At 35.6% G+C, this 12806-nt stretch overlaps 1 pseudogene; it reads right to left on the reverse strand.

The window, feature by feature from the left end:
* Nucleotides 1–10536: 10536 nt before the first annotated feature.
* On the reverse strand, nt 10537–12504 carry LOC120195644 (annotated as a pseudogene).
* Between the last annotated feature and the right edge of the window lie 302 nt (nt 12505–12806).

Here is a 12806-nt window from a genome sequence, read left to right on the forward strand (position 1 = left end):
AAATAAATTTATAGAACCCTCACGATAATTTATATCTTTTGCACATATAAATCAATAAACAAATCTCACATCACAATGTATACTTTTTGCACGTAGAAATAAGAATCCTCATAACGAATAAACCTCTAATTACATCTCTTCTCACATCTTAATTCTAAACGTGAAACTCTACTCTTTGTTTATAAACCTGTTTCCATACCACAAAACAAATCAATAACTACCAAGAAATCTTATTCAATGAGATTTCTAACATTAAATAAACTTAGTCTACAAATAGTATTCAGACAATAAAATTATATTACATTAGAACCCTAATTAAATATTTCCTACATATATATGGATCAATCTCTAATTAAATTAGATTTTCGAACACTAGGTTTATAGGTTTATCTTAGTTCCAATTCATAAGCCCACACCAATTAATAAACAATTTAGTGTCTACTTAAAGGACTGTCAATTTTTAACAAAAAATGACAATGTATAACTTATGAATAGTCATGTGACTATTTTGTAATTTTAAATAGTCAAGAGACTCAATAAAGTAATAATGCCCTTTTTGCCCTATAGTCGAGGGACCATTTGTATACTTTACCCTGTATTGAATTCTTATTCGAGAAAATAACCTCAATGACCAAAAATGCCTTATAAATACGAATTTAACCAACTTTTTTTGGATTTGCCAAAATGACCAACAAATTCGCAACGCGAATTCCAATTTCGCAACCCAGTTTCCAATTTTGTAACGGGAATATGTAAATCGCATTGCAATTTTCTAAATTCGCAACGCGATAGTCAAATTCGCAACGCGAAAGTAATTCGCAACTGAATTTCAAATTCGCAACAGGTTTTAGTTTCGCAACACAAATGTTTTGGATATATAACAATGCAGCAGCAGCAACTCATAACCTAAATCCCTAAATCGCAACTCATTCCATATCCATCTATCACTCTCTTCGGCGACATCCGTTCCTATATCCAACGACATCCTTCCCCATCTCTATTTTTTTACATAATTTTATTTCTATATAATTTTCAATAATTTCTCTCCCAAATTATCAACTATCAACTTAAAAAAGGTATGTTTTTCTCTAAGTTAGTGATGATATCTAGTTTATAGCTCGTTTGTTTAGTAAATTAATTTACAATTTTTAGAATAAAATCATCTAATGTTGATCAAGTTTGGATAGATTTGTGTTTTGTAGGGTCATGGGAGAATGTTCATGGTATTTTACAATATGTGCCTTTACCCATGAATCTTAAACTAAAACTGTCATTAAAAAAGTTAACTTATGAAACTCTAATGTTACGTGTTGCAAAGAAATTGAATTTAGAGCCTTTAAGTGGATTTAGGCTATCTTATCTGAGAAAAGGTAAAGTTTATTTGTTAACCGACAATGAAGATGTTGAACGATTCATTTCTTACATTAGTGTTTCGCAAGAATATGATGTTACATTGTATGTTGTTGAACCTAGAAGTAGTGAAGTTGGGTCAGTAGCGGGTAGTAATCAACTAAGTTCTTCAACCCAAAATTTAATGGTTCCACCACAATTTCATCACCAAGAAAATTTTGTTTCACCACATTTCCAATACCAAACACAATCTCAAAACCCACAACCTTTTTCCTAATCCAAATCCCAATCAACTTTCAGCACCAAATTTCGGTTTTCGTATTGACCAGTTAGATGATTATGAGCCAACAGAAAAAATTGTGAGTACTAGTCAGTATTCGAAATTTGATCTTGGTCAATACCCGAAATTTGATCTTGGTCAATACTCGGATTTTGATGATGTGATGGAAGAAGAAACAGACCGTGCATGTAATGATTTTGATATTGGTCAATACCCGAATTTTAATGATGAAACAGCCGCTGCCGAGGAAGATGTTGTTGATGATAATGAGGAGAAAGTTACGACTATGAATGAACATGTTAAACATACATTCTGTAATTCATATAACCCTAAAGAAGAAAAAGAAGAACAAGAAGTCCCCGAAGAAAGAAAAAAGAAGAAAATGCCACGGGAGTATAACTGGAATATGCCAGAATTACTTCAGATACCGGAAGAAGAGTTGGTAAAGATATCAGTTGATTGTTACACAAAAGTTATTCGTATCAAGAAATATGATTGTTTTGATACAAAGGAAGACTTGAAGATAGCTTTGTATACGAAATGTGTGGAAGATGGCTATCAACTAAGAGTTAACAAATCAAGCAAAGATCGCTTCGAAACAAGGTGTATGACTGAAAAAAATTGTACGTGGTGTATGATTGCAAAAAGGATAAAAGATTGTGAAATGTTTCAAGTTAGGACTTTTATTGATAAACATACATGTTCAAGAACCCAAGTTTTTCTTCACCATAGACAGACAAACAAAAAGGTGTTGGGTGGTTTTCTGACTGAGTTAATGCTTTTGAATGGAAGGGTATATCGGGGACATGAAATTATGACTGACATGAATGCTCGGTTCAATATTAGTATCTTATATTCTCAAGCTTGGAGAGCCAAATGTTATGCCTTGGAATTGTTGAGGGGGTCGCCAGAAGCATCGTTTGCCCAACTGTCAGCTTATTGTCACAATTTAAAGCTGAAAAATCCTGGGTCGGTAACTCATATCAAAACAGAAAGAGATGGATGCTTTGAGTTGTTGTTTATCGCCATTGGTGCTGCGGTTAGTAAATAATTATAATTTTCTTGGATCATTTTTGTTAGTTGCATGTATTTCACATTTAAATGATTATATTTCTTGTGTATATGATTTTATAGATTCGTTCATTTATTACTTGCATGTGCCCAGTTATTATAGTTGATGGAGCACATTTGAAAGGTCGATACCTTGGAGTAAACTTATTAGCAGTAGCCATGGATGCTATGGGATACTGCCAATAGCTTACGGGGTTGGCAAATCTGAAACCTATGATTCATAGACATAGTTTATGGGGCATCTTAGGGATTGTATAGGTCCTATTAGCAATCTGACAATCATATCCGATAGGGTAAACTCAATTGACAACGTTGTTAGAAGGTGATTCCTAGATGCTTTTCATGGACTTTGTGGTGTTCATTTGTATAGAAATCTAAAATCAAGGTCTGCTGGTATAAAAAATCACAAATGGACATACTGGAAGGCTGTAAAAGCTTATCGGGAAGTGGATTTTAATAAGAATATAAATTGTTTAAGACGTGTTTTGCCTCAATGTGCTCAAACACTAGAAGATGTCGGGTTTGAAAGATGGTCAAGAGTACATCAACTTGGAGCAAGATATGGTTTCATGACGTCTAATAGTGCAGAATCAATCAACGCTCTAAGTCGTCATTCCCGGAAATTACCCATTACTATGTTAATGGAGTTTTTTCGAGCCTCTATTCAACAGTGGTACTACAAGAAAAGAAACCATGCAGGTATTATTTCTTTAAATTCGTAACTTATCATATATTTTACTAAGTATTATTTATTTAAATTTACAAGAACATTGGAACGTCGTGTTACACCATGGACTGAAAAAAAGATAACGAAACGTGTTGTGAAGTCAACGTCCTGGAGAGTTGAACCATGTTCAAACACTTTGTTTGAAGTATTGGATAATAACTTAAATGGTCTTGTCGATCTAAATGCAAAGACGTGTAGTTGTAAGAAATGGCAAACATCTGGTTATCCGTATGGCCATGTTATAAAAGTTGCTCTTCATCTAAACCAAGATGATTCAAGCACATACGCTATGGATTGCTACACTACAGAAGTATACCGATAGACTTATGCCGAGATTGTCTACCCATGTCCACATCCTTCTGAGTGGGACATACCAGATGACTTACAAACAGTTTTGCCACCAGTCATGGACAGCAGGCTACCTGGCCGACCAAAAAATTACGATCGTATACCGTCTAAGGGTGAAAGAAGAGGATATCGACATGTAGTCGGTACAAGGAAAGTGGTCAAACAAGGTTGATCTGTGGATCACCAATGCCATCACAATCATCTTTTCCTCTACCAAAAAATGGATCCTCGTCAAAATCCAAAGCTCATATGGTGCCAAGCAAAAGGAAATCAAAATCGTAATCAAAATCAAAATCCCAATCAGAACCGGCTTCACCTTTTGGGATTTATTAACTTAGGTGATTTTTAAATGCAAACATTGTATTTTGTGTATTTTATGTGTGAATGCATACAATTTCAGTTAAACACTCATTAGTAACTTGAGTTTAAACATTGTTATGATCTGTTCAGTTGTTATCATGTTGGGATTTTCTCTTGTGTTTGATTGCTTGGATAGTTGTTCTCTTGCTTCTTCAAGTGTCCTTAGCTTGTATTTATAGCTTGGAATGTGTTTGATCTTGTATATACCTTGATGTTGTATGTTGCGATCAACACGAAAGTCAAATTCGCAACGCGAAAGTCAAATTCGCAACGCGAAATAAGCGTTGCGATAGTCAAATTCGAAACTCGAAATCGCAAACCGAATTTGACTTTCGCGTTGCGAATTTGATTATTGCAACGCTTATTTTGCGTTGCGAATTTACCTTCAACATGTCTTTTTTACCTTCAACATAATGCAGATTGAAAATTAAACAACATATTAATTAAATATTGTTTTGGGTACATTATTTGAACATTGTTATGGGTACATTATTTGGAAAAATAATGTTTCGGACTTCGTTAGAAATAACCCTTTTTCATCGGATTAATTTTGATTTTGTGGGTACATTATTTGAACATTGTTATATATAAATTTGTTGTATATGTATGTTTTGGGTTGATTATATTGCATGTATATTTTCATTCAGATGAGATGGGTTGTGTATAACAAAACAATCTATCTCTTCCATGTGAGTACTTTATTTCAACCATGTAACAAGTGTGACAACCCCATCAACTCACAACTCAGCTTTGAACTCAATCAATATTGTCTTTTAGCTTGATGGTTCATAAAACATGTTACTTGAACAGTATGAATCAATTATGCAATTTCCATGTTCAATTTAACACTGCATTTCAAATTCATTTCATATGTAATTGGAGTTTGAATTTAAATTTCAATTTGAGTTTGAATTTCAATATAAATTTTGGCTCCACTAAAAATATTAGCCCAAGCCAATATGCATGTTATCATTGATTATTCTTAATTTCCATTATTTTTTTTTCAACTTTAAACGCGAGGGAAATCTTGACCATCGTATTTTTTGGTCAACTTTAAAGCGTCAGAAACGTTTCGGGCGTATGATCTGGGTGGTATACGAGAAATGTAACAAATGGCAACTAAAAATCCCGATAATTGAGGGCTACAACTGGTAATAATAACAAAAATAATAAGTCTGAAATGCTTATGAGTACCACCCAAATCATAAGTCCAAAATGCTTCCGATGCTTATCAAAATCCAAAGCTCATATGGTGCCAAACAAAAGGAAATCAAAATACAAATCTCATATGGTGCCAAGCAAAAGGAAATAAAATCTACAACTTGAGTTTGAACATTGATATGATCTGTTCAGTTGTTATCATGTTGGGATTTTCTCTTGTGTTTGATTTTTTGGATAGTTGTTCTCTTGCTTCTTCAAGTGTCCTTAGCTTGTATTTATAGCTTGGAATGTGTTTGATGTTGTATATACCTTGATGTTGTGTGTTGCGATCAACTCGAAAGTCAAATTCGTAAACCGAAAATCGCGTTGCGAATTTGACTATCGCAACGCTTATTTCGCGTTGCGAATTTGACTTTCGCGTTGTTATTTTAACTTTCGCATTGCGAATTTGTACCTTCAACAGGTCTTTTTTACCTTCAAACATAATGCATATTGAATTTTTTAGAAACAACAAATCAACTTTTACAAATCAATTAAACAAGCAAAAAAATAATTCTTATTTACAAATCAAATTAAACAAATCAACTTTTACAAATCAATTAATCAAAAAATAAATCTTATTTCCTCATCAATTAAACAAATCAACTTTCAATGTAAAATTCAATTAAACAAAGAAAAAAAAGTGTACCCCAGACTGTTGTTTATGCAAAAATACATTTCAGGATTAACCTACAGAAACCAAACATTTGCTCAAACAACACTTTCTACACATCTAAAACCAACAAACAGCAAATTATTCTAGGTACTTAACCAAATATTTTCAAACCAATTAAAGAGTATATATGTTAACAACACTTGCTCAAACTTACCAATTTTTTATGAACAACTTTCAGCACGCGGATGCAGGTAGGCAACGTCTTGCATATATCGATCTGGCCATATAATGCCAAAACCACAAGCCTACTGCAGCTCTATCTCTATCTGTGGGAGGTAGATAATGTATACTTCCTGTCGTCAAACGTTCCAAGAACAAGCATACGAGAGGACCATAATCCCCTGTGGCTTCCTTCATTTGTTGTGGCGCAGTCTCGTCTCTGATCATTGTAATTTTGAACTTCTTTGGCTTCTTGTTTCCAGAAATTTTCCAATAATCAATCGCATTCAAGTATTTAGCCAAATGATCGCTCCATCCCTTTGTAATAATATCTCTCAAATCAGACAATGGTATGTAATTCAACATGATGTCATATACCATTGTCTTCAGGGATGGGAGCTGAAGCTCGACGAGAAGCCAATGACGAAGTTCCAAAATAGAGATAAACACCTGCAATCATAAATAATTGCGCACATCAAATAAAATTTATGAAAACCTTTAAAATATTCAAAAAAATAAATACTAACCTTATCGACCTCCCACCACGCAGGATAAAGTTTAGCTTTTCCATTAGCCAACTTATATGAAGCATCTCTCTGATCCTTCAAGTGAGCTACGTAAAAAGACGTCGGCATAATAGTCCATCGAGTACCTCTTTTCTTCAATTTCCTTATTATTAGAAGACGTGACACCCATGCATCAATATGTTGTTTTATAAAAAAATAAATATATTAGTGAATTATTAATAATTTAAAAAAAATTAATCAAAATGCAATATAAGAAGAATATAATACTTACCACTCCTTCGAGGTAACCATTATCTTCAACCCCTAATAAAATACCCCACCAAGACCGATCAAGAAACAAATGAATAGCATCGTCGATTTAGCATAGGTCAGAATAACACCCCTTGCACCGCTCATGTAGATAAAAATCAACTACGGTCTTAGCCCAAAGGGTATTATCCATAATTGTTTCCGGTAGTGTTTCCCTCTCCTGCTGAGGAATGGTACTGGCCGGTAGCACATACGAAAGCCAACTCGCATCCATCATATCGGGCACGGGAGGGGGTTTATCAATATGTCGACTTATGACACCATGTGAATCGGGCTCTTGAACGGCGAGCAGGACCTCTTAAACGATGACAGAGGCCTCTTGAACGGTGGGAGGGGCTTCTTCGATGATGAGAGGGGTCTCTTGAACGATAGGAGGTGCCTCTTGAATGATGATAGTTGCATCGGGCTTATTCTTATGGAGTCTTGGCACTAGTGGGGTGAACGGAGATGTAATGGTATGTGCACGACGTCAGATGTGTGAACCCCGTCGTGCAAGAAAAAACCGACGTAAAGCATCTACCTTATCGGGCCGCTGAAAATAAATTAATACATAAATTAGTAAATAAATAAATAAATAATGCCGAAAAAAGGTTATTTGCATTTTTAGTATAGTATTAAAAAAATTTACCTCATTGCGTAGAGTATGAACCTCATTTTGCAACAATGAAACAATCTCGCGTAGAGCGACAACCTCATCACGTAAAGTAGATACCTCACCGCGTAGCGCACCATTGTCATCGCATAAAAAATCCACCTCACCACGTAAAGATCGAACCTCATCACGCCATGCACCATTATCTTCACGTAAAGTACCGACCTCATGATGCAAAGCACCGACCTCATCACGTAATTCCCCTAACTCATCCCGTGGAGGTAGAGAACAGTGAGATAAATGTCGTGGCCTCTTTGCCGGTCGCCTATCATTAGGTGATGGTGGAGAAGAGGCTCGATGATGTGATTGAATAGGTGATGGTGGAGGTAGAGAAGAGGCTCGATCAGGTGATGGCTCCAGGTGTCGAGCTGTAGAATCGGCCCGATCAGGTGATGGCTCTCGAAATAGGGGTGCTCATCATCCGTCCCATAAAAAAACCGCTTACTAGCGCACCACCAATCAGTGGCAAGCTCAGCCTCTGTGGGTGTCAGCCTCTATAATGGATAGTTGGCCTCCTAACAATATAAAAGCTCAAACAAAGTTAAACTTGTACTAGTAATAACTTGTTTATATATGGTATTATTTGTGTGTTAACTTACATCATTTATCATCGTATATGGGAGTAACTCTTCCCAATCCAACATGCGGATCCTCTTCCAGGTAATAGCCCTAGGAATATCATTTGATCTTTTTATCGCATATGTCTGCATGCTGGGGAAAGCCTCAAATATCCAAATCTACAAACAATATAATACACAAACATTAGTAATTGTTAAATAATTAATTATAATTTTGGAAACATTATAATATAGAAATTCTTACCTTAAAGGCCCAAGTAAAGCCTGTCAAAGTGTATTTAGAAACATCGCCCCGCAAACTTTTTTGGTCCTCAAAGGCAGACGACAACTTCTTCCAGGTAGCTTTTCATAGATATGAACCCCACGGAAACAGGTTCCATGCATTTAGGTCCTCTACCAATAATATTAGGTCCTCGGAGATTGGTTGTTTGCCCTCTTTGCATAAAAAGCCGGCATACAAAAGAAATAAATGTCATACTCGGACAACATCAAGGTCATCCATCTGAGTAAAACCATCTTTATCAAATAATCTCTTCAAGTCATCGGCGTGTATACTCGGCTTCGACTAGTATACCGACCTACATTATCGTGTCCGAAGCGTAGACCGGTGATTAAGCAAAACTCCTCCCGCCCAAAACAAATATACGCCGGTGCCGGAGGAAAATAAAACCATATCTCCTCATCACCACGTTGTACCCATCGTTAGTCATGGTCTGAAGAAACAAATGTGTCAACATAGCATCTCCACCCGTATGTTGAACTTTCAGCCATGGCCCGAAGCAAGTATCCTCAAACAATTTTCTTTGTAGAGGTGTAAGCGTCGACACAATTTTAATGGCTAGGCTTAATTTATTCCTTAAGATCAATGCAGTCGAAAAAAATTTCTACAAAAACAATAAACATACCAAGTTAGATATACCAAAAACTACAAATTATACACTATAAACATACATGATATTAAACAGTGAAAACAAAGACAAATATGTTTCAAACTAGTACGGTATTCACCCAAGTCATTATTCCATCATAGTTCACAAAATTCATCAGATAACATTCCAGAAGTAAGCACTTATATAAACATTTAAAAGGACAACATATAGGTTTAGTGCAGGTTCAAGGATAACATAAAGAGTAGTAGTTTATTCTTGAAACTTAAATTAGCAAAACTGTGAAGTTAGTATTTGTCTTTGTTTTTTGGTTGAAGAAATGCAATTCATTCAAGTTTCAATTTGCAGAATAAAAGAAGTTTTTGAAACTTAAATTCGCAACGCGAAAATGAAAATCGCAACACGATTTTAGTTTCGCGTTACGATTTTCATTTTCGTGTTGCGAATTTGGTGTTGCGATTTAGAGTTTCTTCAACAAAAAGACAAAACAAAAAGACAAAACAAAGACAAATACTAACTTCACAGGGTTAAAGACTAAACAGTTTAGCAGTATTGGCAGTAACCGAATGAATTTAGCAATCTCCGTGAAATGGTTAATCTAATAATAATACAAAAATTTAAAATAAAAATAATTAAAAAACTAACCCTCGGTGGTTTATTTTCCATTTTTGACCGTGAATGGTTGTGAGGGTTGCTCCGAGAGATGGAGATAGATGGATTTCGTCGAAAATGGGGATGAATTTTGTCGGAGATGGGGACGGATGTCGCCGTAGAGAGTGAGAGATAGAGATGGGACTGAGTTGTGCTTTAGGATTTTAGGTTAGAGATGATTTGCGATAATATTGTTTACATTTGTGTTGCGAAATTAATATTGTGTTTAGCATAAAAACATTTGACTTTCGCGATGCGAATTTGACTATCGCGTTGCAAATTTGACTTTCGCATTGCGAATTTGACTATTGCGTTGCGAATTTGACTCTCGCGTTGTGAATTTGACTATCGCGTTGCGAATTGGACTTTCGCGTTGCGAATTTTACTATCGCATTGCGAATTTGGAAAATCGCAACGCGAATTTGGAAAATCGTAACGCGAATTTGGAAAATCGCAATGTGATTTACATATTCGCGTTGCGAAATTGGAAACTGGGTTGCAAAATTGGAATTCGCGTTGCGAATTTGTTGGTCATTTTGACAAATCCAAAAAAAGTTGGTTAAATGCGTATATTATAAGGCATTTTTGGTCACTGAGGTTATTTTCTCTTCTTATTCAAATCGGCTTCACAACACAAGGCGATAGAAAAAAGATGATAAGGCAACCATAGAATATGCAGAAGTTAAATAAAAGAACAGACCATATTTATTAAATTACAACGAATAAAGTAGTTGTGAACAAGTTTATGAACATAGACGAATATGATATATGAATGCATAGAAGTTAGAAATGTTCGAGCCCAGCTACCAAGCTTCCGCCATTCATTTCCAATCGAGCATTTCTAATAGCCACAACACCTCTTCTTTAGAATTTGCAGCATCACAGAAATCCATTTCGATGCCAAAGACATCAATGATACCATGATTTCCGTGTTCCATGAAAAGCAAAGAGATCCATGCCCGGATCCCTGATATGAAAGGATAGTAGGGAGCAGGGATTCAAATAGCGGAACGTAACCGCAATATCGGCCGTTATTTCACAGTAACGCAGCCGTCCGAAACCGATATTCGAGAAAATTGCGGTAGATAAGGAAATCATGACAATAGCGGTCTCTCGTGGCCGCAATTTAGCGTTTAACGGTGAATAGCGTCGATAACGGGACGCTATTCCCGTTTTTCACAAGTTTTCCCATAAAAGAAACCCACTGCCCTAGCTTGCTCTCATTATCAAAATAGAGCAAACATTAAAAAGAGAGAGAAGCAAGCAATGCCTGAGAAAGTGAGTGAGCCTTTTACCTGGTTGAGAGCTGGTCGATAAGTAAATGGGTCTTCGTTTTTATGATCATATTTGCTCATTCATCTTCTTCTTCACTTGCTGAAGATGGTATGTACTATCACTTTCCTCCATTTTTTTGAAGCTCTAATTTGCTTTGTTTATGGATTATACTTTTTGGGTATCTTGCTTTTGTTTGAGATATGTTAATTCCTTTAGCTATAGTAGCTTGATGAATCGGGGTTCAGTTGATTTTAGCTAATATATTGACTTAAGGGGGGAGTTGAGAGACTTGAGAGACAGAGATAGCTCTGCCGTGAGAGGGGGTAGGGAGTTGAGAGTTGATTTGCGTGGGAGTGGGTTTGGGTAGGGGGAATTAATTTTAATTTTAAATCATTAAATTATAATTTAAGAGAGAGTAATGTGGGTTATGGGTTGTCTTTCATTTCGAATTAGAGATGATTTTTTATTTTTTAAATAATTTTTAAAATTATTTAAAGAGATAAGTTTTTTATTTTTTAAATATATTTTTAAAGGATATATTAATTTGACATCCCTCCACCTTTTAGAATTTATAATTTAATCCTTAGTTTAATATGTAAACTTTTATTTTTATTTAATTTAGTCCTAATTTCTATTTTGTTAAACTATATTATATGTATATATTTATCATTTTCGCTTAGAAAACATTCTAAAAATCATTAAAAATGATTCATTATAAATATAATTATTTTTATTATATTTTTAGATAAGTTGTGCAAAATTTTAAAAAATCACGACCGTGACACTTGCAGTGACCGCGATGGCATCTGTTATGTCCGCAAACGCGATAAACGCGACGTGACCAAAAACGTTACCGCGAACGCTATTTAAATCTCTGGCAGGGAGAGACGTCGAGGCAGTCGAAAGATAGAGCCCAAGAAGCTGTACGGTCTATATAATCAAACAGTGATTTATTAACTATGCGGGTAACCGTATTGGTGTCATTTCGTCCTACAAGCACCGAAACACTCATAGTTGGCTCCAAGGAACATCAAACCTTGGCTCAACAGGTAAGGTTATCTTGTACTTTATAGGTGGGATCTTGAATCCATTCTGGAGGACAGGGCCAGGGACAACTTCAGAGAAAATCAATTTATCTTCAGTCCAAATGTGGATGAAGAAATCGAGATCATTGAAGGAAAGCCTTGGAGGGAGGAGGGTTCTTTGATGCTGCCGTTTATAAAAGGTTCGATACAATTTGTAGTAGGTTGCGGTAGGAGGACTAGGCCGCTTGCAAACTGAAGGCCATCTCATTGCACATACACATTTCCAAATGTAATCATCTCTAGCTATGTGTCTCCATTGCTCATACTGCCATGCAAACCGCAAGATCCGTGCCATTTAAGAAAGGAAAAACGACCTTCAACACTTCTTCACATGGCATTTTCTGATTGCAAAATGACCATCAAAATTACTCGTGCAAACTGCAGGAACTGTATATCAACAAAAGGTCTAAAGGAACTAAAACCGAAGGATTCCTGTGAAAGAGAAAAAAACAAAGTTTTTAAGCACAAACTGCATCCATGGATTAGAACGTGCAACATGCACCAATGCATTTAACCGAAAAATTAACATAAGAAGCTATTCTAACCTCTTTCGAAACTAAGGCATTATTTAAAGCAAAGACTCTGTCTTAAGCAATTCACTTAAAACAAATCGAAAACGCCATTTTCTACTTCAACAACATGCTTATTATACTGAAAAAGGTCCAATAAAA

Source organism: Hibiscus syriacus, unplaced genomic scaffold, assembly GCF_006381635.1.
Source record: "Hibiscus syriacus cultivar Baekdansim isolate YM2019G1 unplaced genomic scaffold, ASM638163v2 tig00117017_pilon, whole genome shotgun sequence".
Lineage (NCBI taxonomy): Eukaryota > Viridiplantae > Streptophyta > Magnoliopsida > Malvales > Malvaceae > Hibiscus > Hibiscus syriacus.